General features: G+C 50.5%; 1 long non-coding RNA gene across 1 annotated transcript; it reads right to left on the bottom strand.

The window, feature by feature from the left end:
- Nucleotides 1-312: 312 nt before the first annotated feature.
- On the bottom strand, nt 313-17,659 carry LOC107968924 (uncharacterized). The gene is made up of 3 exons (XR_001710490.3): nt 17,467-17,659; nt 3,997-4,103; nt 313-1,037 (listed from the first exon to the last, which is right to left on the bottom strand). It is a non-coding gene; the product is annotated as an uncharacterized LOC107968924 (long non-coding RNA).
- Between the last annotated feature and the right edge of the window lie 6,968 nt (nt 17,660-24,627).

Raw genomic sequence — 24,627 nt, 5'->3', positions numbered from 1 at the left:
CCCAGGCTGTTCTAGTGATAGTGAGGGAATTCTCACGATAGTGATTTCACGTGAGATCTGATAGCTTAAAAGTGTGTGGCACCTCCCGCTTCATGCTCTCTCTCTCCTGCTGTGCCGTGGTAAGATGTGCTTGCTTTTTCTTTGCCTTCCACTACAATTTTAAGTTTCCTGAGGCCTCCCAGCCATGCTTCCTGTTAAGCCTGCAGAACTGTGCATTGTGTAAACCCCTTTTCTTCATAAATGACCCAGTCTCAGGGAGTTATTCATAGCAGTGTGAAAACAGACTCATACAAATGCCAAACAGGTATTTATCTCTTCTAGTGAGTACATTCAAGACAATATAGAACCAGAACAAATTTATGAAGGAAGGATTCTTTGCAACTGGGAGGCACGTGAACATTGGTGATTGAAAATGCAGAGCTGGTGGTGGCCAGCTGGGTCTCCTGGTAGCTCCTTGGACAAGTTTCATGATGTCTTGGCACCTCAGAGTTCTCATCTCTGAGGTGGGGATTCTACTGCTGCCTACCTTATAGAATTGTTGTGTATCTTAGCAGAGTTAATACATACTAGGCACTTGCAACTGGGCCTGGCGTGTTTTGCAAGCCTCTTCACTATAGAAAAACCATTGGAAAATGCAGGGAAAGCTCAGAGAAGAAAACAAAAATCACCATTAATATGCCACTTCTAACATTGTATGTGTACCTTTGCATTTTTATTTTACCTCATATCTGTAAAAATGGGGTGCCATGTGAGGTTGCACAGGTTGTGCACTGCACAGCTCCAGGTGTCATTTGCAGAGATAAGGATAAAATGGCTCCCCTAAAAAGTGTTCAGTGTACAATATACATGCAGCAGTGACAATACGCTGTGTAATGGCTTTCTCCCCCTTACTCTACAGTGAAGCTCTTTCTCAGCCAGGGCATCAAGCGATCCAGTGTTTCATAGAGCACGCAAGCGGTTCTGCCTGCAGAAGGCAGCCTGACTCCTATTGGAGCTTTTCTAGGTCTTGCCACCTCTGATACCTTCAGGCCAGGGCTCTGGAAGAACAGAGTTGAAAGGGATTTGTTGTTACTCTGACCAATTAGTCTCTGCTTAAAGGTTTAAAGGGCTTAAAGAGACAGGACTGAGGGCTGAGCCAGAGGGAGAGGAGGGAGAGAGCGAGGGCTGTGTTTATGGAGCAATAAAAGGAACATTACGCTTCAAGGCTCTGCTAAATGTCTCCACAGAAGCCGGCCCTCTTGCCAGCTAATTTGGGGCGTAATAAATACTAATCCCACAAAGGGGGCTGTTGGAAGCCATCGGAAAGCCCTATCTCCCTGTAATCAGAGCTCTGCGAAACTCCCGTCTCCCTGTGCTCACGACCTGCCAAGGCTGTGACGCTGTAGCGTGGGATTCTGCAGCCTCAGAACCGACCACGCCTGCCCTCACCTCCGCCTCCCCTTCCTCCTCGGGCTCACCCTACAGCCAACCTGGGGGCCGCCCTCTCTTGGGACATCTTTGCGAGGCCACCAGTTACACAGCACAGCTCTGCCTCTATCAAGACCTGCCCCCAGTGCCGGGGGGCAGGGGAGGTCGGGGTGTCACAGGAGCCCCGCAGAGCAGCAGCAGCACTCTGGATGGTGCGTCACACACATCACCTGTGTCATAGCATTTTACCCCACTTCACAGCTGAGGTAGGAAGCCACCGCCTGCCAAGCCACTTGTCCAAGGGTTCACAGCCGGAAGTAATGGAGTGGGATGTGCACTCAGGGCACCTCTAACCCCTCCACCACCTGCCCTGTGTGGAAACTCCCGCTCTTCCCGGCGGTACGGGCTTCCCAGAATCTTCTCACCCTGAGGACTTTTCCACTCTGCAAGGCACCGGAGCCCTCAAATCCCCTCAGACGTGAGGGGCTCTGGAGGGCAAACGTTCTCCTTCCCTGGGCGCCTCACACATTTTGCCACTCTGGGCCTCAGTTTCTCTAACTCTTAGCTGGTGCCAGCGCTGACCCCACCCCACAGCAATAGTGCAAGCATCTGGATCCCGTGTGTGGAGATGCCATAGCGAAGGCCCAGGCCTTGTGGGCTGGCACAGGCCTCTTCTGGTGGAGCCTCTTGCACTCTGTCATTCCTTCCCCTCACCCTCTTTTGCTGAGCCCCCTTCCCCCACCGTCCCAGCCGTGGCAAAGCTGGGTCTCACCACGTGGCCCTCAAGGCTAAAAATAGCACAGGGGCAACTCGGGTTTGCCGATGACCTCCGCAGTTCGGTCAAGTGTACGTGGCCTCCCTAAGTTAATTAGGGCCAGCCCCAGACCCTACACATCTGTATCTGGGCTCCAGGGGTGAACAAGGTCCTGCTCTCCAAACAACGGGGCGACACAACGGCCGGTGCAGCGTGCATGTCTCTGCTCTGTGTGTCCCTGCTCTTTGCTGGGGACACTTTGTCTTAGAGCTTCTCCCTGGACTGCCAGAGCCAGGGCTGCTGGGGAGCTGTGGCCAGTGCAGGGGACAAAGGTGCACAGGGCAACTGTGGTGCAGGCCTGGGTGGATGAGAAGACGGCCCCAAGCCACTGTGCCCCTGTTCCTTTCACTTTTGTCTGTGGTCCTCTTGTGCAGTGACAGGTGCCTGGAGGCAGAGGGGGCACCCTGGGGGGATGGAAGCTCCCTGAGGGTGACAGCCTGTGAGCGGGTACCAGCAGCAGCCCTCCACACGCAGGTCTCCGGGCACGGTCGCGGGTTCCTCGGCTGTCCTAACAACCAGGGCCTGAGGGCGCACAACAGCAGAAGCACTTTCTCTCTTGGTTCTGGGGCCAGACTTCTCAGTGTGGGCAGGGGCTAAAGGCTCCAGGGGAGGGTCTTTCCTGACTCTTGCAGCTTCTGGTGGCTCCAGGCACGCCTTGGCTTGTGGCCGCATGGCTCCAATCCCTGACTGTCTTCACCGGCCTCTCCTCTGTGTGTCTCTGTGTCTCTCTCCTCTTGTAAGGACACAAGTCATTGGGTTTAGCGCCCACCCTAGTCCTCTATGACCTCATCCTAGCTCACACCTGCAGAGACCCTGTTTCCAAAGAAGGCCCCATTCTGAGGTTTGAGGAGGCTGTGAATTTTGGGGGGATCCTGTTCAACTCTGTACATGCATTGTTCTGTAATGCTTTATTCCCGTTTCCCAGAGGAGGGGAGAAAACTGAAGTTTGGACTGGTTAAATGGTGATTAGGCCAGAGTGAAACTTAAAAGCCACTGGGTTCTGGGACCCCGCCCTCAGCCTGCGTATGTGCCCTCAGCCTGCATATGTGCCCTCAGCCTGCGTATGCCCTCAGCCTGCGTATGCCCTCAGCCTGCGTATGTGCCCTCAGCCTGCGTATGCCCTCAGCCTGCCTATGCCCTCAGCCTGCGTTTGCCCTCAGCCTGCGTATGCCCTCAGCCTGCGTATGCCCTCAGCCTGCGTATGTGCCCTCAGCCTGCGTATGCCCTCAGCCTGCATATGCCCTCAGCCTGCATATGCCCCTGGGGTACCAGAGGGAAGGCTTCTTGTCGTCTGACCCCTGAAATGGAGATGCTTGGGGGTGTCAGCTGCCGACACAATGCGCAAGGCCTGGGGTGGGCAGGAGGGGGCCAAATATGAGAAGAAAAGGCTCCGCCCTTCCTGGGGGCTTCTCTGGGAGCTGGGTTTCAAGCACAGGGACACGGCACACACAGGAGACAGGGCAGGATTTAGCGCAGGGAACTTCACAGGTAATGACATCTGTAGGCGTTCAGAGGAGGGGGCTGGGGCTGGGAACTGGGTACTTCACGCAGCTCTAAAGATGCGACTCGAACAGCAGGGTCCTCCTCCCCCTCCCCCTCCCCCTCCCCCCTCCCCTCCCTCCCCCTCCCCCTCCCTCCCCCTCCCCCTCCCCCTCCCTCCCTCCCCCTCCCCCTCCCCTCCCCTCCCCCTCCTCCCCCTCCCCCTCCTCCCCCTCCCCCTCCCCTCCCCTCCCCTCCCCCTCCTCCCCCTCCCCCCCCACAACACACACACTTACACGTTTCTCTAGCAGTGGAGACAGCGCCTGCTATTATAAGCTGTGGTGTCAGGCAGCCCGTGAATGCGGGAGAGAGTGTTCCCTCCTGGACTCTTCAGTTTTCCCATCTGTAAAGTGGGCAGAAAAATAATACCTGCTTCATAGACTTGCTATGCAAATTCCTGTGTCCTTTACTATGTGACCTTGAATGAGTTACTTAATCCCTCTCTCCCTCAGTGTTCTTTGCTGTCCAGTGGGGATAAGAGCATGCCCCCTGTCATCTGGTTGCGGTGAAGACTGAATGGGTTAATACCGGAAGGTCTTGGAGCATGAGTGTGGAATAATTATCAGAAAGTGTGGCCCTAGAACATCTGGCACCTCAGAAAGCACGGTGAGGCCAGGCGCAGTGGCTCACACCTGTAATCCTAGAACTTTGGGAGGCCGAGATGAGCAGATCACTTGAGGTCAAGAGTTTGAGATCCGCCTGGCCAACATGGTGAAACCCTGTCTCTACTAAAAATACAAAAAAAAATTTAGCCAGGCGTGTTGGTGCACGCTGAGGCTGGGAAGGAGCTACTCAGGAGGCTGAGGCAGGAGAATCGCTTGAACCTGGGATGTGGAGGTTGCAGTGAGCCGATATTGCACCACTGCACTCCAGCCTGGGCGACAGAGCAAGACTCCGTCTTAAAGAAAAAGAAAGCATTGTGAAATACAGCATCTCACTCGATGACTTGACGGCGATTATGAACTACCCGGCTTCACCTTGTCAAGGCCCTAAGGGTCCAAGCAGCAGACACCAGACCCCGGTCACAGCTGGCCAGGAGAGAGGCGGGGCAGCTCTCATTCTTGTTTTTCAGATGAGGGTACTGAAGCTCAAGGGCAGGGTGCTGTGGCAAAGGATGCCCCTTCCCTCATGGGGTTTCTCTGTTTTCCCATCTGTAAATTGGGTGTAAGAATGGTAGCTGCATCATAGACCTGTTAGGCAAATTCTAGGGAGCTGAGTCCTGCAAACAGGTGCCTGGCACACAGTGGGTGCTCAGTGGGTGCCAGGAGCTATTGTGGGGCAGCAGGATAAGCAGAGGCTGCGCAGAGTAGGGGCCAGTGAGGAAGGCCCTGCTCCAGACACCGGAATCCGGGCTGCATCCAGACCCAGCCGAGGTATTGCCCAGGCTTCGGGGCACAGCTTCTCTGGGGACAGCTCGAGGCTGGTGAGGGCAGAGCTCGCTGCAGCAATGGCCAGCATGGGGAGAGGGGTGTGCAGTCTCCAGGGCCCTGACCCGGGAACAGGCATCTTTCTCAGCAAAGACCAAGTTCAAAAGTTCAAGCCCACGGATCTCCAGAAGACAGAGCCCACAGATTCAGCCTCCGTGCGAGCAGCCCACCTGGCTCCTGGATTCTGACAGCAGCAAACGTCACCTTCTTTTCAGAGGGCACCTGATCTGGGAGTGGCCTGTTGGGAGTACTCTACTCTCGTGGTTCAACATTGTGTTGGTAAGCGATGGAAAGAAAACAAGATTTAAGAAACATTCCCAGAGTGGCCTATGCTCATAGGAAGTCAGACCTTTCCCTCTGAGCACACACACAGCCAATAGCACACTTACATGTTTTAGAAACAAAAGTGGGATTATTCCGAAATTTGATATTGACCCTTAAAAGAAGTGGGCATTGGTCAGTGCACACAGTCATCCGGTATTTGTTGAGCTGCTACCGTGTACCAGGCATAGTTCTAGGACCCAGGATATAGCGGTCAACACCCAGGTTCTCCCAGGCTAGGAGTCAGTTCCCTTATCCTCAATGAATGTAAATAATCCAGTGTGTGGAGACACCACACCAGGGTATTCTTGTTTTTTAATGAACACTCATCTTCTGAAAATTAGGACCATGGCCACAGAAGAGGGTCTAGGGAGCTGTCTCCACAAGGCACCGGGGCTCCTGCGAAGCTGCAGATTCTGGCCTGGTGGTCTCAGGTGGGAACTGCATCTCCTGTAGGCTGCCTGGAGCTCTGGTGCGTGACCCCCAGCCTGTGGACCTGACCACCTCTTCAGGGCTGGAAAGGGCACACCCACCCGTCCATGTGTCAAAAACAATGTTAGAGTTTTTCACGGGATCCTTTCAATATTAAATAATATTAATAAATAATGTTAAATCCCCTGCTGTCATGAACATGTATATTTATAATGCATTTCAAAGAAACGAATTACCCAGATGAAACCTAAACTAAGGGCCCAAAGCCAAAACACACTGAGTGACAACGTGTGCCCAGAAGTGTGCGGGAGCCGTGGGAAGCACAGCGTGGTCCGCCCTGGAGACTCAGACCTGAGGGCGACCGTCATCCACTTGCCAACACACCTACTGAGCACCTGCTGTGTGCCAGGTACTGTCAGGTCCTTGGACCCAGCAGCAGGCAAGTGGTCACTTTGGACAGTGAGCAGCCAGCTGCTGCCCAGTAGCAGGAGGTCGCAGCGAGGTGACACACCCCCTTAGGTCTTGTCCAACCCTGCAAGGGGTTTCAGCTCTGCAGCTGCCCCAGGCCCACTGTTGTCTTCTTGCTACAAGAAGAGCAAGAAGAGGCGTGCATGGAAAAACTGTCTGTGCCGGGAAGTCCAGGGCCTCACACTGAGAACAGGAGGCAGAGCTTGGAGGCCCAGTGCCCCCACGCCTTGACGAAGCAAGTGCGATGCTGTGGCCAGTCTCCTACAGGCCTGTTGTCTGCCACATTCTCAGTGTTTCCAGAGGCTGTTCAGAAAGCCTTTGGGGCAAGGGCAAGGCTGGGCCACCCGCAGCAAGCCGCCCCTTTTCTCAGGAACCAGCCCACATTCCAAGGGCAGGGGGCCTTTCTGCCTGGGGATTTACTGCCTGAGCAATTTGTAAGTAATTAGCCACCATGCCGTGATTAGAAGCTTGCATAATTGTGGCAGGTAATTGCCTCTTCACCCAGTGGAACCGTCCCTCCAACCAGCACAGAATGTCCTTTCAAAGCAGTGACAGTTGCCCTGGAGGCCCTTGGAGGGAGGTGGCTACACCCTGGTTTTTCAGCCACTCTTGATGACGGCCCACTGGGGTGTCATCCAGTGGGTGCCAGGCTCTGACGGCTGCTCAGCCCTCCCTCGATCGCTTCCAGATGCGGTCATCGGACATTCCTCCACTTCTATAAATAGTCATCCAGCCTGGGCATCGTCAGCAGAGACAGACAGGTCCGTGGCCCAGCAGGGCGCAGCCTGGGGGTCTTAGAAATGCTGCTCCCCACTTCCATTTCTCCTCCTCTTTCCTGCTTTTCAGGGCAGGCCCAGGCGCTGGATGGCTCTGGAGGGAACGCTGGGTGGGGTGAACATCCCAGTGGCTTTTACAGGTCGGGGGCTTCCCCAGAGTGCTCCTAGCTGACAATTTGTGTGCTCTGGGAAGACAGCCCATCAGAAGTGGCAACGTGGGTGTGGGACCCAAGTTCAGGGGAGTCTGAGCGATAGGAGATTTGAGATGGAGACTTTTCCTTTCTAGCCACTTTCTGCTTTGCTTTCTGGGCCATATTTTAAAGGCAGCCAAGGTCAGGGGTGGCCCATGTGCCAAAGATCAGCTCTGGAACCTGCTTTCATGAAAATCGTTCAACATGGATGGTTTTTCCTCATTTTCTGGCAGTGGCTGGACTCAGCCCTGCACAGAGCTAGCGGTGGCCCAGAGGACTCTAGGCCGCCTTCCCCTGCCCCCATCAGATGCATGGATCTATAAACACGTCAGGACAGTTGTAAAAGAGATGGATTCTGCATCCCAATGATACCCCCATCGGTCTGTCGCCAGATAATTCACGACTGGCTTTTATGATCAAGTTCCCTGGGTGTGCATCCACGCCGGACGACCCAGGGCCCAGGGCACAGCTTGGAGCCAGACTGTCCCGCTCAGACCCTGGCTCTGCCCTCACTTGCTCCCTGACCTGCAGCAAATTACTCACTATCTCTGTGCCTCAATTTCCCCAACCAATGGAGGATAAAAAGCAGAATGTTTATAAGTGGAATTGATAATGGTAGGTGCATAGCAAGCCCCTCGGAATTCCTGTTTCTTGTTGTTGGTAAGGTCATGGAAACGTAGACTCCTCAAGTCTGTGCACACCAGTCCATTAACCCGTGCTTGTTCATATTCTGCGCTTGAGGTGAGGGTTCCAGGAGGAACCCTCAGGCTTCAGTGGATAATGATATATGTTATCTTGTTTGATTTGCGTAACATCCGAAAGCTGAGTATTATCAGTACAATTTTATAGATGAGGAATCTGTTAAGTGAGAGGAGGTGAGCCCCTTGATGAAGGCAGGGTTGCAATCAAACACAGATCTGAGTCCATAGCCCTCAACCTCACCTCAACTCCCAGCCTCCACCCTCAGCTTCCACCCCTCAAGTTCTACCTCCAGCCTCCACCCTTAGCCTCCACCTCCAAACTCCCCAGCCTTCACTCCAAGCCTCCACTCTCAGTCTCCTCCCAGCCTCCACCCCAGCCTCTACCTCCAATCTCTTCCAGCCTTCACTCTCAGCCTCCCCCCAGCCTTCACCTCCAGCCTCCACCCCTGCTTCCTTCCCCTAGCCTCCACTCTTAGCCTCTCCTCTAGGTTCTACCCCCCAAATTTTACCCCCAGGGTTTACCCTTAAGTTTACCCCAGCCTCTACCTCAGCCTCAACAAACTCTTTTTTTTTTTTTTTTTTGAGATGAGGTCTCACTCTGTTGCCCAGGCTGGCATGCACTGGTGTGATCGTGGCTCACTGCAGCCCCGACCTCCCCATGCTCAGGTGATCCTCCCACCTCAGCCTTCTGAGTAGCTAGGACTATAGGTGCATGTCACCATGCCCGGCTCATTTTTGTGATTTTTTTGTAGAGGTGGGATTTCACCATGTTGCCCAGGCTGGTCTTGAACTCCTGAGCTCAAGCAATCCTTCCGCCTTGGCCACCCAAAGTGCTGGGATTGCAGGAGTGAGCCACCACGCTGGGCCTCAACAAACTCTTGAGATGTCCAGTCCTGACCTGTGCTTGTGTACAGGCTGCCACACATATTAGTTCCAAATTTTAAGTTGCGAGAAACGTGTATGTAACACAGAAGAGGAAAGACACAGGTCTCACCCAGATGTGATGCAGATGGAGGGTGACGCGGAGAACCCACGTCTCACCTCTGCAGCTGCTCTGGTGCAAACTCATGTCCATCAAAGGCTGCAGAAGCACTCTGTGTACTGATGTGGAGGCTCCCAGACCAGGCTTCTGAGTGGAAAAGCACAGTAATGAAGAGTAGCTGAGTGCGCCACAAGTATTTGCTTGAGAAGGAGAGGGGGGCTGCACATTGACCGGGCTGGGAGCTGTGTGCACAGCTTCGCCTGAGGAAGCCAGGAGGTGGGGGACAGAAGGGGACAAAGTTTCTGAATCTAGACCTTTTAAATCATTTAGACTTCAGAATTGTGGAGATGCCTTTCCCATTAAAAATTATTAAAATTGGCTGGGTGCAGTGGCTCATGCCCGTAATCCCAGAACTTTGGGAGGCTGAGGTAGGTAGATCCGGTGAGGCCAGGAGTCCGAAACCAGCCTGGCCAACATGGTTAAACCCAGTGTTTACTAAAAATACAAAAATTAGCCGGGCATGGCAGTGGGCGCCTGTAATCACAGCTACTCGGGAGGCTGAGACAGGAGAATGGCGTGAACCGGGGAGGTGGAGGCTGCAGTGAGCCATGATCACACCACTGCACTCCAGCCTGGGTGGCAGAGCGAGACTCTGTCTCCAAAGAAAAAAGAATATTAAAATCGTTTCAATCCTTTGTTATCTAATATCCATTTTAGGATAAGCCTGGTCTTTAATTTTTACTGAGTCACATGCAGTGGGGAGCACTCACCCCAGGGTGCCACGCAGGGGCTTTTCCAGCATCCCCCACCTGCATGCAGCTGTCACCCAGGCCAGTGCATGCAGGGCGCTTCCCCAGTGGACGCTGCCCCTTCCACGGGAGGTGCTTCCATCTGATTCTGCCACTATAGATCAGCCTCTCCTTCCTTCCTTCCTTCTTTTCTTTCTTTCTTTCTTTCTTTCCTTCTTTCTTTCTTTCTTTTTCTTTCTTCCTTTCTTTCCTTTCTTTTCTTTCTTTCTTTCCTTTCTTTCGTCTTGCTCTGTTGCCCAGGCTGGAGTGCAGTGGTGCAATCTTGGCTCACTGCAAGCTCCACCTCCTGGGTTCAAGCCATTCTCCTGCCTCAGCCTCCCGAGTAGCTGGGACTACAGGCGCCCGCCACCACGCCCAGCTAATTTTTTTTGTATTTTTAGTAGAGACGGGGTTTCACCGTGTTAGTCAGGATGGTCTCAATCTCCTGACTTCGTGATCCACCGGCCTCGACCTCCCAAAGTGCTGGGATTACAGGCGTGAGCCACTGCGCCCCGCCACCAGCCTCACAGTTTCTTGACTTGGATGTAGCGGGGCTGTATGGAATGCGCTCTTCTTTCTCAGCCGAATGAGCGGTCCATCCACACTGTTGCTTCTAGCGGGTACAGAGATTTTAAACAACTTATTTGAGGGGCTCTCTTTACTGCTTGGCTATTTGACATTTCATTCCATGAAACTTCTAAGGAAAACACGTTTAAAAGATTAAGCCAGGAGCAGTGGCTCATGCCTGTAATCCCTTGGGACACCAAGGCGGGTGGATCACTTGAGGTAAGGAGTTCAAGACCAGCCTGGTCAACATGCAAAACCCCGTCTCTACTAAAAATGCAAAAATTAGCTGGGCTTGGTGATGGGTGCCTATAATCACAGCTACTTGGGGGGTTAAGGCAGGAGAATCACTTGAATCTGGGAGGCAGAGGTTGCAGTCAGGTGAGATCATACCATTGCACTCCAGCCTGAGTGACAGAGCGAAACTCTGTCTAAAAAATAAATAAATAATTAAATAAATACATTATGTCCATGTGTCAGGAACAATATTAGAGCTTTTCATGTAATCCTTCTAAAATTAAATAATATTAATAAATAATGTTAAATCCCCTGCTGTCATGAATATGTATATTTATAATGCATTTCAAAGAAATGAATTACCCAGATGAACCCTAAACTAAGAAAAGGGCACAAAACCAAAACTCACTGAGTAACAGTGTGTGCCCAGAAGTGTGCGGGAGCTGTGGGAAGCACAGCATGGTCCACCCTGGAGACTCAGACCTGAGGGCGACCGTCATCCACTTGCCAACACACTTACTGAGCACCTGCTGTGTGCCCGGCACTGTCAGGTCCTCAGACCCAGCGGCAGGCAAGTGGTCACTTTGGACAGTGAGCCGCCAGCTGCTGCCCAGTAGCAGGAGGTCACAGCGAGGTGCACACCCCCTTAGGTCTTGTCTGACCTTGCAAGGGGTTTCAGCCCTGCAGCCACCCCAAGCCCACTGTTGTCTTCTTGCTATAAAGCTTCTCTTCTGCCTCTTTCCGCAGCTCCAACAAATGCCCTGAAGCTTTCACAACAGTGTCAGTCATGGCTCTGCAGAGAAACGGAACCAATAGGAGGATCACTCTCTCTCTCTCTCTCTCCACATCCGTCTATCCATGTATCTTTCTATCTTCTATCTACCCATCTATCATCTATCTTCTATCCATCAGTCTTCTATATATATATCTATCCATGTATCCAGCTATCTATCCATCATCCATCTATCAATTTATTCGTCTATGATCTATCTTCTATCTGTCCCTCTATCTGTCATCTATTTATCCATCTATCCATCCGTCTATCCATCTGTCATCCATCCATTAATCTATCCATCTATCTCTCTATCCATCCATCAATCAAACTACCCATCAATCTTTCCAACCATATCTATCTATCTATCTATCTATCTATCTATCTCTCTCTCTCTCTCTCTCTCTTCCTACCTATCTATTCATAATGCGTTATCTATCTCTCTATCCAACCGTCTACCCACCCATCCATCAATCTATTCATCTATCTATCATCCATCCAATTACCTATAAATCAATCTATCCATCCTTTTTTTTCTACCTACCCATCCATCATCTATATCATCTATCTATCTATCTATCTATCTATCATCTATCATCTATCATCTATCTAACTATCCATCAGCCACCATCTGTCATCCATTAGTTTCTCTTTCTCCCCCCCACTTTATATCTATCTCTATCTTACTCTGTTATTTTTATCTATCTCTTGTGAAAGGAAATATCTTGGGTCCCCAAAATCACCAAGCTAAAAGGGAAAGTCAAGCTGGGAACTGCTTTGGGCAAACTTGCCCCTCATTTTATTAAAAGTCACCCCTTTTCTCACTGACATAAATACATATCTGACTGCTTCCTTTGGAAAGGCTGATCAGAAACTCAGTAGAATGCAACCATTTGTCTCTCATCCACCTATGACCTGGAAGCCCCCTCCCACTGCCTTTCCGGACCAAACCAATATGTATCTTACATATATTGATTGATGTCTCATGTCTCCCTAAAATGTATAAAACCAGGCTGTGCCCCGACCACCTTGGGTACATGTCGTCAGGACCTCCTGAGGCTGTGTCATGGATGCGCGTCCTCAACGTGGGCAAAATAAACTTTCTAAATTAACTGAGACCTGTCTTGGATATATGGGGTTCACACTCTATAGGATATATACAAATCTATATGTAAATATAAATTTATTTATTCATTTATGTAAAGGAATTGGCTGATGTGATTGTGGAGGTTACCAAGTCCAAAATCTTCGAGATAGGCCAGCAGGCTGGTGAATTGGGGAAGAGTTGCTATTGTACGTGGGCTCTGAAAGCCGTCTGCTGGCAGAATTCTCTCTTCCTTGGAGGAGGTCGGTCCTTTTCTCTTAAGACCTTCAACTGATTGGGTCAAGCGCACCCAGATGGTGGAGGGTAACTTGCTTTTCTGAAAGCCTACTGATTTAAATGCTCGTCTTATCTAAAACAATAACTTCACAGCAACATCTAGATGTGTTTGACTAAGTATCTGGGTACCATGACCCAGCCAAGTTGGCACAGCAACATCTAGATGTGTTTGACGAAGTATCTGGGTACCATGACCCAGCCAAGTTGGCACCTCAGATTAGGATGCACCACCCCAGTGGTCCTCTTTCCCAGAGCTTTGCACAGCCCTCGGTGGAGCCCCAGAGATCCTACAAAGAGCCATGAGAAGGGTGGGGCGGGGCCTGGGGGGATAGCCTGGGCCCCTTGACCCTATAACCCAGGGCACTTCTGGTCCCTAAGCAGCCCGCCCATCCCTTGCTCAATCCCAGCCCTCGTGTTAAGGGAAGCCCAGGATGGCCGTGCTGCTCACCTGGGCTCCACAGTCTTGCCCAGCCCAGCCCTCATCTCACATCCCACATCTGGGCCTCCAGCTCCCTGGCTGCTGCATGGTTACAGTCACAGCCTCATGCTTTCAGAAGCTGCCTCATGCTTCAGGGCCTTTCCTGCCTGCCAGGCCTCCCTCTCCAACCTTCTTGCTGGAGCAGATCCTGAAGGCCTGGGCTTTCTGTGCCTCGGGCTCCCCTGGGCTTTGAGAGGGGTCTGCCTCAGGCCATGAGGCCCAGCCCCGTGCATGCCTTGCCTGCTCATCTCAGCGTGGGATCCTCCTGTGCCACGCTCCTCCAGGGCCTTCCTGCCTCGCCCTGGGTCGCTTGCAAGATGAAAGCTGCTTGCTTAAGCCACCCAGGGAAGCTGGTGGATCCCGCTTGTGTTGACTGCTGGGTTCCCAGCCTGGAGAGGATGGGGACGGTGAGAACAGACTCCAATGCTGGAGACTCAGGGAGACAGAGTACAGCACTCACACTTGCATAAGAGATACTGCTTTATACAAAGTGTGTGTGTTAGCATTGCCCCAAACAAAGAATACACGGTGGGAGGGACCTGGCTTTCTTGGAAACAGGCACTGAATTGAGTGAGGACTTTACAGGGAAACTTCTACTGAGTTCTTCTACACCTACAGCCGTCTACATCTGTATCTATACATCGGCACCTATGTCTACATCTGTCTGCACCCATGTCCATATCTGTATCTGTCTATATCTATATCAATGTCTATATCTACATCTGTCTACACTGACATCTGCATGTGCAGCTGTCTACACCTATGTCCATGTCTATATCTACAGCTGTCTACATCTACATCTGTAGCTACAGCTGTCTATACCTACATCTATATCTATACTTATAATGTCTGCCTGTTTATGTCTGTATCTATGTCTATCATCTATATCTATATAATGTCTATCAACAAGATCTATATCTATAATGTCTATCAATATCTATATCCATAGCTAATATACGTATCTATATCTACATGTAACTGCATCTGTATCTGTTATGTCTTCCTACATCTATATCTCTCTACATCTATACCTATATCTACATCCTTATTTGTTTCCATAGTAAACACAGCAAGAAAGAGATTGTGACCAGCCCTTAGATCTCCCCCTATCCCTGGCTGACCACTCCCCATCTCAGGCTGAACCCCCCCCCCCCAAATCATGGGCTGACTGCACCCCCAATCCCGGGCTGATGGCGTCCCTCATCTCCACCTGACCTCCCCCACCATCCCGGGCTGGCCTCCTCTTCAGTACTGGGATGACCACCCCCATCGCTGGCTGATCCCCCACCGCCCCTGATCCCCAGCTGACCTCCCCCTCTCATCCTGGGCTGACCACCTCCCCCTTCCTGGGCTGACCGACCCCCACCATTCTGGGCTGACCACGTCCGCGTTCCAGCTGACCATCCTCTAACTTCTAACACCAGGGCCAAGGTGAGCTCTGCCCTCAAGCAGTCTGTGGGAGGCTCTCACAGCTGGTGCTCGGGCTGGGCCGTGCCTACTCGCACTGCTGCAAGCATCCTCTGCATTGCTGTGTGTAGCAGCATCTCATTCGTTCCCACTGTGGGGTCTCTCATTGTACAGCTGCACACAGCTGGCCCCTTCATGTCCTGGGGATGGGCGCGGGGTGGTTTCCGGTCTGGGTGCCCCAGGGATGGGCGTGGGGTCGTTTCCAGTCTGGGTGCCAATACACGGTGCTGTCTAGGCATTCTGATACCGGTTTCGGTGGACACCCACCTTCAGGTCAGTGGGGGTGCAGGTAGGGGTGGAGGTGCCAGGCCACAGAGCACACGGATGCCCTGCTTCACTAGAGCGTATTGCCTTCAATGTTCCCGGCCTCCCTGAGATGCGATTCAGATTATTACTGGGTTTTTACAAATGAGGAGCCTGAGGCTCAGACGGGTGAAATGATTTGCCGAAGTCCACTCTCAGAAGTTGAGGACTTGGGTTTGAGCACAGGAAGTCTGATTCCAGATGCAGACAGTGAACTTTCAACCACCTCGCTACCCTGGGACAGACACGTTGGCCCCAGTTAAAGGTGAGGCCCGGGTCACTCCTGCTCTGAAAGCCTTGATCTGTGTCTTAAAGTCACACCTTCCTCTCACGAAGGGGGTCAGTCTCTGAGGACACAGTCCTTTTGTAGGAGAAAAAAAAATATTTTTAGCACACCCGTGATCAAATCTAGGCTGAGCAACTTAGTAGCTGTGTGACCCTGGGCAACTTAATGCAAGGAGATAACTGCAGATAAACCACACACTGCAAAGCTGAATGCAGGGACACCTTCTAATATTCTAGTCAAATCCCCACATAAAGAAAACTTTGCTTATAATTAAGGAAAAGTTCCTGAACTATGGGAAGCAAGAAAACATTTGTCATCCCTTTTCTTTGTATGTACTTGGGAAGATTGTTCCTGTAAGAGCTGGAGATGAACACTGTATTTCTTGCAAACCCTGTTACTCTGGGGTGGGGCATGTGACTGCAACCCACCATTCCCTGTAGGACACTGGGCATGTGATCCCCCAGGGATCAGAGCAGATCAGTCTCTTGCCCTGAATGAAAAATCAGTCCAAAGATTATTCTCTCCTTCTCTTTTTTGCTTATGTGCAATATCTCTATCATTTCAGATTGGAAGTTACCAAAGTGTTTTGTATGGGTTGTGAGGAGGTAAGAAGCAAAAATAAAAAAGCCATGGACATTTGGGGACTGTATGGGCTCACATGGACTTTAACGGCTTTCTTTGCTGCAGAGCTTTTCAGAACCTTTAATAAACTAACCCACATTGACATGTGGTGGATATCACAGGCAGCATTTACTAATTCAAGCAGGGGATTCTGTTTTCCGTTCTGTTTGTGGAGTGTATTAGTTAGGATACAAGTCTGGCATCTTGACAAAGACTCAGGTTAACAGTGGCTTGAACCAGACAGACAGTTCTCTCTTTCTCACAGAAGCATCTGGATGCCAGTGGTCCAGGGCTGATGGGGTCTTCTCTACCTGGTGACTCACAGACCTAGGCTCCTGCATCTCCCCGGTGTTAGCCTTGTTGATGTGGGTGATGATGATGACTCATCATCACCACATTTGTGCTCCCACCAGCAGGAAAGGGCTAAGGGTGGTGGGACCAAGCCAGCTTTCTTGGCCTCCTGTCCATTTACACCCCACAGCCCTTGCCTTTTAAGGATATTTCCCAGGAGTTGGACCCATCACTTCCCATTGGCCAGAATCCAATCACATGACACACCCAGCTGCAAAGGATGCTGGGGGATATAGTTTTTTCTGGACAGTCATGTGCCCAGCTAAAGTCAAGGGCTCTAACACTGACCACAGCAGGGGAAACAGACTTTAGAGGAAAACTAGCAATCTCTGCTCTAGTCATGGAACACAGTTTAGGAAATGGTGTTCTGAGTGTATATAAACCAGATACGCTAAGGACATTGGTGGGAATAGAGGTGCCAAGCATCACTTGCTGAGAATTGGAAAGCCCACTTAGGACACAAGGTTCTTTAAGATGTGTCAGAAATGCATAATTGTACTCTCAAAGGAAGCGAAGATCAGTGGTTGCCCAGGGCTGAGAGTGGGGTGGGCAGTGTGACTGCTAACGGGCATGAAGTTTATTTTATTGTGATGGAAATGTTCTAAAAATAGACCGTGGCACTGGCTGTGCAACTCTGTAAGTATACTAACATTCATTGAATTGTATGCTTCAAATGAGTACATTTTATGCTGTTTAATTATATCTCAATACATCTGTTAAAAACAAAAAAAATTAAAAAGGAGTTGTTTACAATTATAATCTAAAGGACAGATCTTATAGACAAATTTTAAAAACGTATGCATCTAATTGGGGACATTTGAAGCATCTTGACAATCTACCAATTTCACTGTGTTTAGAACAACCACTCCCTGCCTTATCCCCAGCAAAATGACTTGTCTCCAGAGCAGGGGTCAGCACCCTTTCGCTGTAAACAGCCCAATAGCAAATATTTTCAGCTGTGGAGTCATAGGGTCTCTGTTGGGACTATTCAATTCTGCTGTTTTAAGCAGCCATAGACAACAAGCGAGCCTGGCTGTGTGCAGACAAAAATGTATTCTGCATGCTGAAATTTAAATTTCATGTACTCTACACACGTCATGAAATAAAATTCCTGTTTTGATTTTATTGCAATAATTTAGATCTGTGAAAAACGTTCTTACCTTGTGTGCTGTGCCAAAGCAGGTTTGCAGACACTGCTCTGTGGGTGTGCCCGCACATGGGGGTGCTCTGCCTTCTTTTCTCCCAAAGTGCAGCTAGGAAAACACTCATCAAAGGAGCCAAACCTGTACCAAGTTGACTTTCTGTATCCTGTGTCTGGGCTGCACCAGAAGCTCTGTCAGCAGTTGGGGCCGGGCTCAGCTGGCTGACTCTTCAGCTATGTGTGGGGTCAACTGGGATCACTCAGTGATGTCAAGCTGATGGCTGGGCTGGGTTGGAGAGTCTGGGGCAGTATCTCTCACAAGTCGGGAGTCCTGGCCTCAGCTGGCCTCCGCCTCCATATAGTCTCAATGTCTCTCCAGCTGCCAGCTGGACTTGTTAATGGCAGCCAAGGGATTTAATAAGCGTTTGGTGAGGCCTGTGGGGAAGCCTCAAGCCTTAGGACTAGCCTCAGAGCCTGCAGCCTCCTGCTGGCCAAGCAAGTCTCTCTGGCCAACCCACACTCAAGGGGAGGGAAATTAGGCTTTGCTTCTAAATGGGATGGGAACTTGTAGCCACCTTAGGAACCCTTCCAGAAAGCTATTCTCTGCTCTAGCTTTTTAAGTGTCTGTGCTGATGCTGCTCTGAAGTGAGGATGGCAGGCTGGGTTTCCAAGACAACCAACCTGTCCTTAAACCCCTGACTGTAAGAGCAGGAGGAAGCTTTGGGCTCACACGTAAAGTCCAGCCTGCTTGTGCCTAGAATGCTGATAGGCTGGGACCCTATCATGCTGGGTGGTATGATGGTCTTCCCAGTTGCTGATGGCTTCACTTTCCTGTAGCCCTGAAGTGAATCTGTAGGATTCTCTCCAAACACCTAGAGGCACCTGCCTGTTTGGGATCAGGTCTGGTTCTCCACCTTCTGCTGCTTCTCTGTCGGAGAAGTGTCCCATCCCCATTCTAAAAAATTTAGAGTCAAGTCATTCTTATGCTTAAAAACAACAACAAAAAAAGTCAACAAAAATTAACACCTTTCCCTTACATATGTTGCTTTAAAGTTTCTGCATTTTCTTAAAATAAATGTCTTTTCTTGTACTTTAAAATTCATCCTGTGCATTATAGAAAATTAAGAAAACCAAGAATGAGGGCTAAAGAGAAAGACACATTGCAGAGAGTGTGGACTCTTCCAGCCTGCTTATGTTGCAGTTGGTCTATAATTATGATCTTTCTCCAAACAGAATGCTGCATTAACTGATCTTTTAAATGTGTTTTCGATGTCCTTATGTTTTAATATCCTGAAGTCACCTCTCCTCTTCCTTACGAAAGAAGGAATATTTAAACTGATAACAAATACACCAGACAAAATGGAATTCACTGCAGAAAATTAGTTTTGCAGATATCTTCATGAATGAATCTTGAAGCTCCCTTGCTTCATCCCACACCAGGGATGCTAGTGTTGAGTCCATCTGAACTAGGGGCACAACCTCTAAGGGTTCTCGGCATTGACAGAAAGGACAGACAGATGCAGTCTAGTGTCACTACATGAGGCACCCAGAATTGACCTTAAAGGACAGATGAAATACAAATAGCAAGAGGAGAGAAAAAAAGAACAACAGCCATGATAATAATGGAGAAAAAAGATTGTATATATCATAGGGCTGTTCATTCATTCATTGATTTATTCATTCTTCACTCACTCATTTACCTAGCCATCATCCATCCATTCATCATCTATCCATCTAATCTTCCATCTGTCTTTGCTTTCATCCATCCACCCACCCACCCATCCATCCATTCATCCATCCATCCATCCATCCATCCATCCACACACCCACCCACCCACGCGCCCACTCACCCATCATCCCCATTCATCCATCCATTTATCTATCCATCCATCCACTCATGCATCCACCCACCCATTCATCTATCCATCCATCCATCCATCCATCCATCCATCCATCCACTCACGCATCCTTTTGCCCATCCATCCATCCATCCATCCATCCATTCATCTACCCATCCATCCACCCACCCCTCCCTCCCTCCATCCCTGCATCCATCTCTCCCCCATCCATTAATCCACCCACCCATACCTCCACTCATGCATCCATCCATCTATCCACTCATCCATTTATCCATCCACTCCGCCTTCCACCTAGCCACATGACTCACTCCCAACCAAGCTGAGGTTTATACTCATGGGCACCTTAGCAAGGCCTTTTTGTTCACTCTAGAATTTTCAGCTCTCCAGGCCTCAACATTTCATATGTCGCCTCCCAGTTTTCTGTTTTCTTCTTGGCACTTATCATGCTTTAAAACATTTTTTTTTTTTTTACTTCTGTACTAATTGCCTTCTTCACCATAATGAGAGGTCAGGGACTTCTATCTTTTCTGCTGTCCTCTAAATCGCAGGGCTTAGACCAGCCTGGCTCACGGGAGGTGCTAAAAAATGTTTGCTGCTGAATCTAATAAAATCCACCTACTCCATTGATTCTCTGAGTACCTATTGTGTACCAGGCACTGAACTGAGCCCTGCAGCTGCCAAGGAGATGAAGGTTGGAGCTATAGAAACACAGAGAGGGAATGGGAAGGCCTCCTTTGGCAGGGGCACCTTAGCCAAGACCTGGAGGCTAAGTCAAAGACGGGCTGGGGCAGAAGAGTCTACAGAGGCCTCAGGGAGATGTATGGCCAGACCTGGACCTGGGTTGAGAGCAGGTGGGCCTGGTTGGACTGTGGATTGTGAGGTGCGGATGGGTTAGCATGGGGCTGGGGGTAGCTGGTGAGGTCAGCAGAGCAGAGTTCTCTGAAATACAGCTCAGGGGCTGGGGTTGACTTTGAGGGCAGTAGCAAGCTACTGAAGATTCTCCAAAGGCAGGGACATGAATACATGGAGGAGCAATGGGGCCGCACAAGCGGGACCTGGCATGCAGCAAAGCTCCGTGGCCTCTGACCTCTTCCTGGCTCCCTGCTGTCTTTAGAGGCAGATGTTGCACCAGATGTTCCTGCCTCGGCAGCTTGGGTTTGGCCACATCATGCTGCCTGCTCAGTGGATGGGCCAAACCCCTCCAGTGAGGGCACAGGCTCAGAACCCGCTCTGGGCCTCTCCTCTCAGCCCACTTCCTGCTTCCTGCTTCCGCTAAGCTTCCAAAGGCCTTTTGTCCTCAGTCCAAATGGCCCAGAGGCTGCCAAACAGCTGGGACATGGCTGTGGAAGACCAGAGCCAGAATGAAGTTCATAGTGACGATCACATTTGCCACGCACTTCTCCCGTGCTAAGCATAATGGCAGTTAACCCTGACAGCATTCACGGGGGTAAATGCGATGATTCTTTCCTTCTGCAGATGAGCAAATGTAGCTCCTAGGAGTTAAACACCTCCCCAAAGCTCACGCTCTTGTCTGCAGCAGATGTTGCATCCCAGCCCAGGCAGGGGGAACTCGGAAGCACGTGCTTAGCCACAGGGCCACGTTGCTTCTGCTTCCTGATGGAGACGAAGACTGTAGACTCGGGTCTGTGACTGTCAAATGGGATTCGGGGCCCAGATCTCAGAGACTTTGCCCCTGGGTGAAAGTGGTGAGTCTGTGTGGAGTGTGGAATCCTCAGCAGAGCCATATGGTGCTGGGAAGAGATGCCTGGCAGGAGGAGGCAGTGTGGTCTCATCCATCTGGATGGAATGATTCCAGAGTCATGCTTGCTCTCCTCCTGGCCAGCACTAGCCCCAGGGGAAGTGAGCCCTGGCATAGGCTCAGTGTCTAGGCCAGGCAGACGGGGCTTCTGTGGGAGATGGGAAGGTGGATGCCAGGAGACCTGCAATTGAGTAAAATCTTTCCTATTTGCCCAAAGAGACCCTCTCTGGGCAAGCCCCCCCAGGCCTTGGGTCAGTCAGATACCACTTCCTTCCACAGTCTCTGCTTCTGAGGAATGCCGGATTTGATGTGTTTGGAGGAAGGACTTGTGATACAGACATTGCATGTAGAGGCAGCCCCTGCCGCAGCTTCACTCAGCAGTGTTGAAACTTCCCCTTTCTTGGAAGTAGGTGGCAGACCTTGGGGGAGGCCCTGCAGGTGGTTGTGTCAGTGTCCTGGGGCTGTCGTAGCCAATGACCACAAAACGAGAGGCTCAAAACAAACACATTTATTCTCTCACACTTCTGGAGACCGCAAGTCTGAAATCAAGCTGTGCATGGGGCTGCACTCCCTCCAGAGGCTCTATGGGAAGTTCCTTCCTACCTTTTCCAGTTCTTAGTGGCTCTCGGCATTCCTTGGCTTGTGGCTGCATCAATCCCATCTCTGCCTCCATCATCACGTGCCTGTCTCCTCTGTGTGTCTGTGACAGTTTCTACTTCTCTAATAACGATGTGCAACTGGATTTAGGGCCCATCCTAATCCAGGATGATCTCATCTCAAGATCCTTAACCTAATTACATCTTGTAAGATCCTGTTTCCAAATGAGGTCCCGTGCAGATTCTAGGGCTTGAACATATCTTTTGGGGGCACCATTCAACCCACTGCAATTGTCTTGGCCAAGCTTTGAGGGAGGGTGGTGCTGAGGGCCTGCCGAAGGCCCAGAGGCCTTGTCCTGCCCTGTGGCTCTGGATGAGCTGCAGGCCTTCATGCAGGCTGGAGGCCAGGCTCAGGGCAGCCACCTGGATGTACATCCTCATCACCTAGAAGTCATTGGGAAATACAAATGCCTGGACCCCACCACTCCAGAGCTCCTAAGCCAGGATGCCTTGGAGCTAGGGATGGGGTGGGGTTGGATCAGGCGTCAGTCAGAGTATGGGTCCTCCAGGTGATGCCACAGCATCCAGGCTTGGGGTGGACACTGGAAAACCCCTTCTCTCAGGTTCTTTTCCAGCTTGGACATTCTACAATTCTGTGACATGAGGTTGTAGGGTAGACAGAGGTTGTATGTTCCAAGTCTGAAGTCACAGGCTGAGCCAGGACCATGCAGTGTCCTCAGTGCGAAATCTTTGTGGAGGTGCTCGAGTTTCAGTAGGACACGCACATGTCACCCACCCACCATCAAGGGATATTCAATGGGGCTGATCCTTTTCCTAGAAGACTCATAGTTTGCTTTGATTGTCATCAAGTTGGGGTGGACCCCATTGAAAAGATGTTAGATTTCTTAAAACTAGGTAAACAGACCCTGCCAATTCTTTCTTATGTTTTGGCTGAGAGTCTTTGTAGCTTAAAAGAGAAGAAGCTAAGGGCTGCTGGAGGATGAAACATGTTTTGCCCCTGTAATAAATGACCTCACATACACTGATGGTGAAAAAATTCTTCGTTTCTCTGCAAAATTTGGAATGTATTTGTGATGACCATCTGGATGCTACACTATTTATGTCATTAGGTATTTGACCACCGGCCCTGAGGAAAGGAGCCCCTGGAATGCGAGGCTGTCTCAGAGAACCTGGGAGCCTGCCCTGTGCTCCAGGGCCAGGCGCCGCTGTGTGGCAGGGCCCCTGGGGCTTGGGAGGAGTTCCACCGGGAAGCCCTGCCCTGACATCTGTTTTAGCTCTCCCACGCAAGTGTCTTTCCTGAGCCAGCCCTCATGATGGATCGGACCTCGCGTCTGCCCGTCAGTCACCAGACGGCGACTTCACAAATGGTGACTCCAACTGGGGCATCTGAGGCTCCAACTAATTCACCGTGTCTGGTCATCTCCTCTGTTAATACCGAGTGGAAAAGCTATTTGCAGGGGGGTCAGTTGTGGGGTGGGTGCCTTGGTGGATGTCTGTGACAGTCTGTTGAGTGGTGAAGGCATTGTTAGGCATGTTTAGGCACCATGCCCGTGGCCCCTTTATCATCCTTATTGTGGGTTGTGTTTTATTAAATGGCAGAATGTTCTGTTTTAATGTCTAGATCCCCGTCTTAGATAGTGTGAGATGCTTCCCTTTTCCTCCTAGCACATTCATGGGTTTCTATTAATAATATGGTACCAGCTCATTTCTCTGGACTGAATCGTGTCTCTGCCAAATTCATATGCTGAAGTCCTCCCCACAGTGGGATGGTATTTAAAGCGGGGGCTCATGCCAGGAACAGGGCCCTCACCAGTACCTGACCATGTGGCACCCAGACCGTGGACTTCCAGCTTCCAGAACTGTGAGAAGATAAATGTCGGTTGTTGAAGCCACAGTCTCTGGTATTTTTCTTTTATGGCAGCTTAGGCTAAGAAACCTTTCATTTAAAATAAAACTCAGGCTGGGTGTGGTGGCGTGCACCTGTAGTCCCAGCTACTTGGGGGCACTGAGGCAGGGGGATGGTTTAGGCCCTGCAAGTTGAGGCTTCAGTGAGCCATCATTGAGCCACTGTACTCCAGCCTGGGAGGCAGAGTTAGACTCTGTCTCAAAAACAAAACAAAACAAAACAAAACACAAAAACAGAAATGAAATAATAAAATAAAATGAAACTCAATTGAGGATGTGAGCAGGTGTTCTCAATCTTGCTGCGCAACAGAATCAATAGGGAAGTGATTAAAACGTACCAACACCTGCCCCCCCCCCCCCGTAGTTCTGATTTACCTGGTCTTGCACAGGACCTCGGAGGCTTGATACATTCACAAAGCTCCCCATGTGGTTTTAAGGTGCACCTAGAGCGCAGAGCCATTGAGCCCCGCATAGTGGATGTTTGCTGTGTCCCTCCCCGGCATTCATCCTCCTTCTTTGGATAACATCCAGATTTTTTGGATGGGACTTAGGAGCCCATGACCCAAGGCTCAGCCCCTCAGCCCTTCCCTGGACAGCCTGCTTGGCTCAAATGTGGGTGGCTGACCAGAGACAGCCCAGCCATACCTCCTGGGTGCCTTGAGACCGAACACTTTCTCCTTCCTGCTGGACTAGCATGTAGGCAGATGTGGCCCTGGGAGATGCTGGCCGCCACGTGAGTCTAGATGAGTTTTGAGCAGGGGCCCAAAATAGAAAGACTAAGAAACAAAGAGAGAAGAACCCATTTGTGCTGATGCTGCTTCAGCCTGGGGTCAGGTTGTACCTGAAGTTGCTCTATTGCCGACTGTTCAGTTATGGAACCTAATTAATTATCTACATTTCACAGGACATTTCAAGGTCAGTTTTTCTATTATTTGCAGTGGCTTCCTAGAAGATGTACCTTTTGTCTACTGCAAAGGAAAAGGAGAATCAGAGAGGTTAACTTTCCCAACTTCACATAGCTAGTGAGTAGGAGAGCACCA

The sequence above is a fragment of the Pan troglodytes genome, chromosome 18 (genome assembly GCF_028858775.2).
Source record: "Pan troglodytes isolate AG18354 chromosome 18, NHGRI_mPanTro3-v2.0_pri, whole genome shotgun sequence".
NCBI lineage: Eukaryota > Metazoa > Chordata > Mammalia > Primates > Hominidae > Pan > Pan troglodytes.
This window is presented reverse-complemented; position numbering and strand designations above follow the sequence as displayed.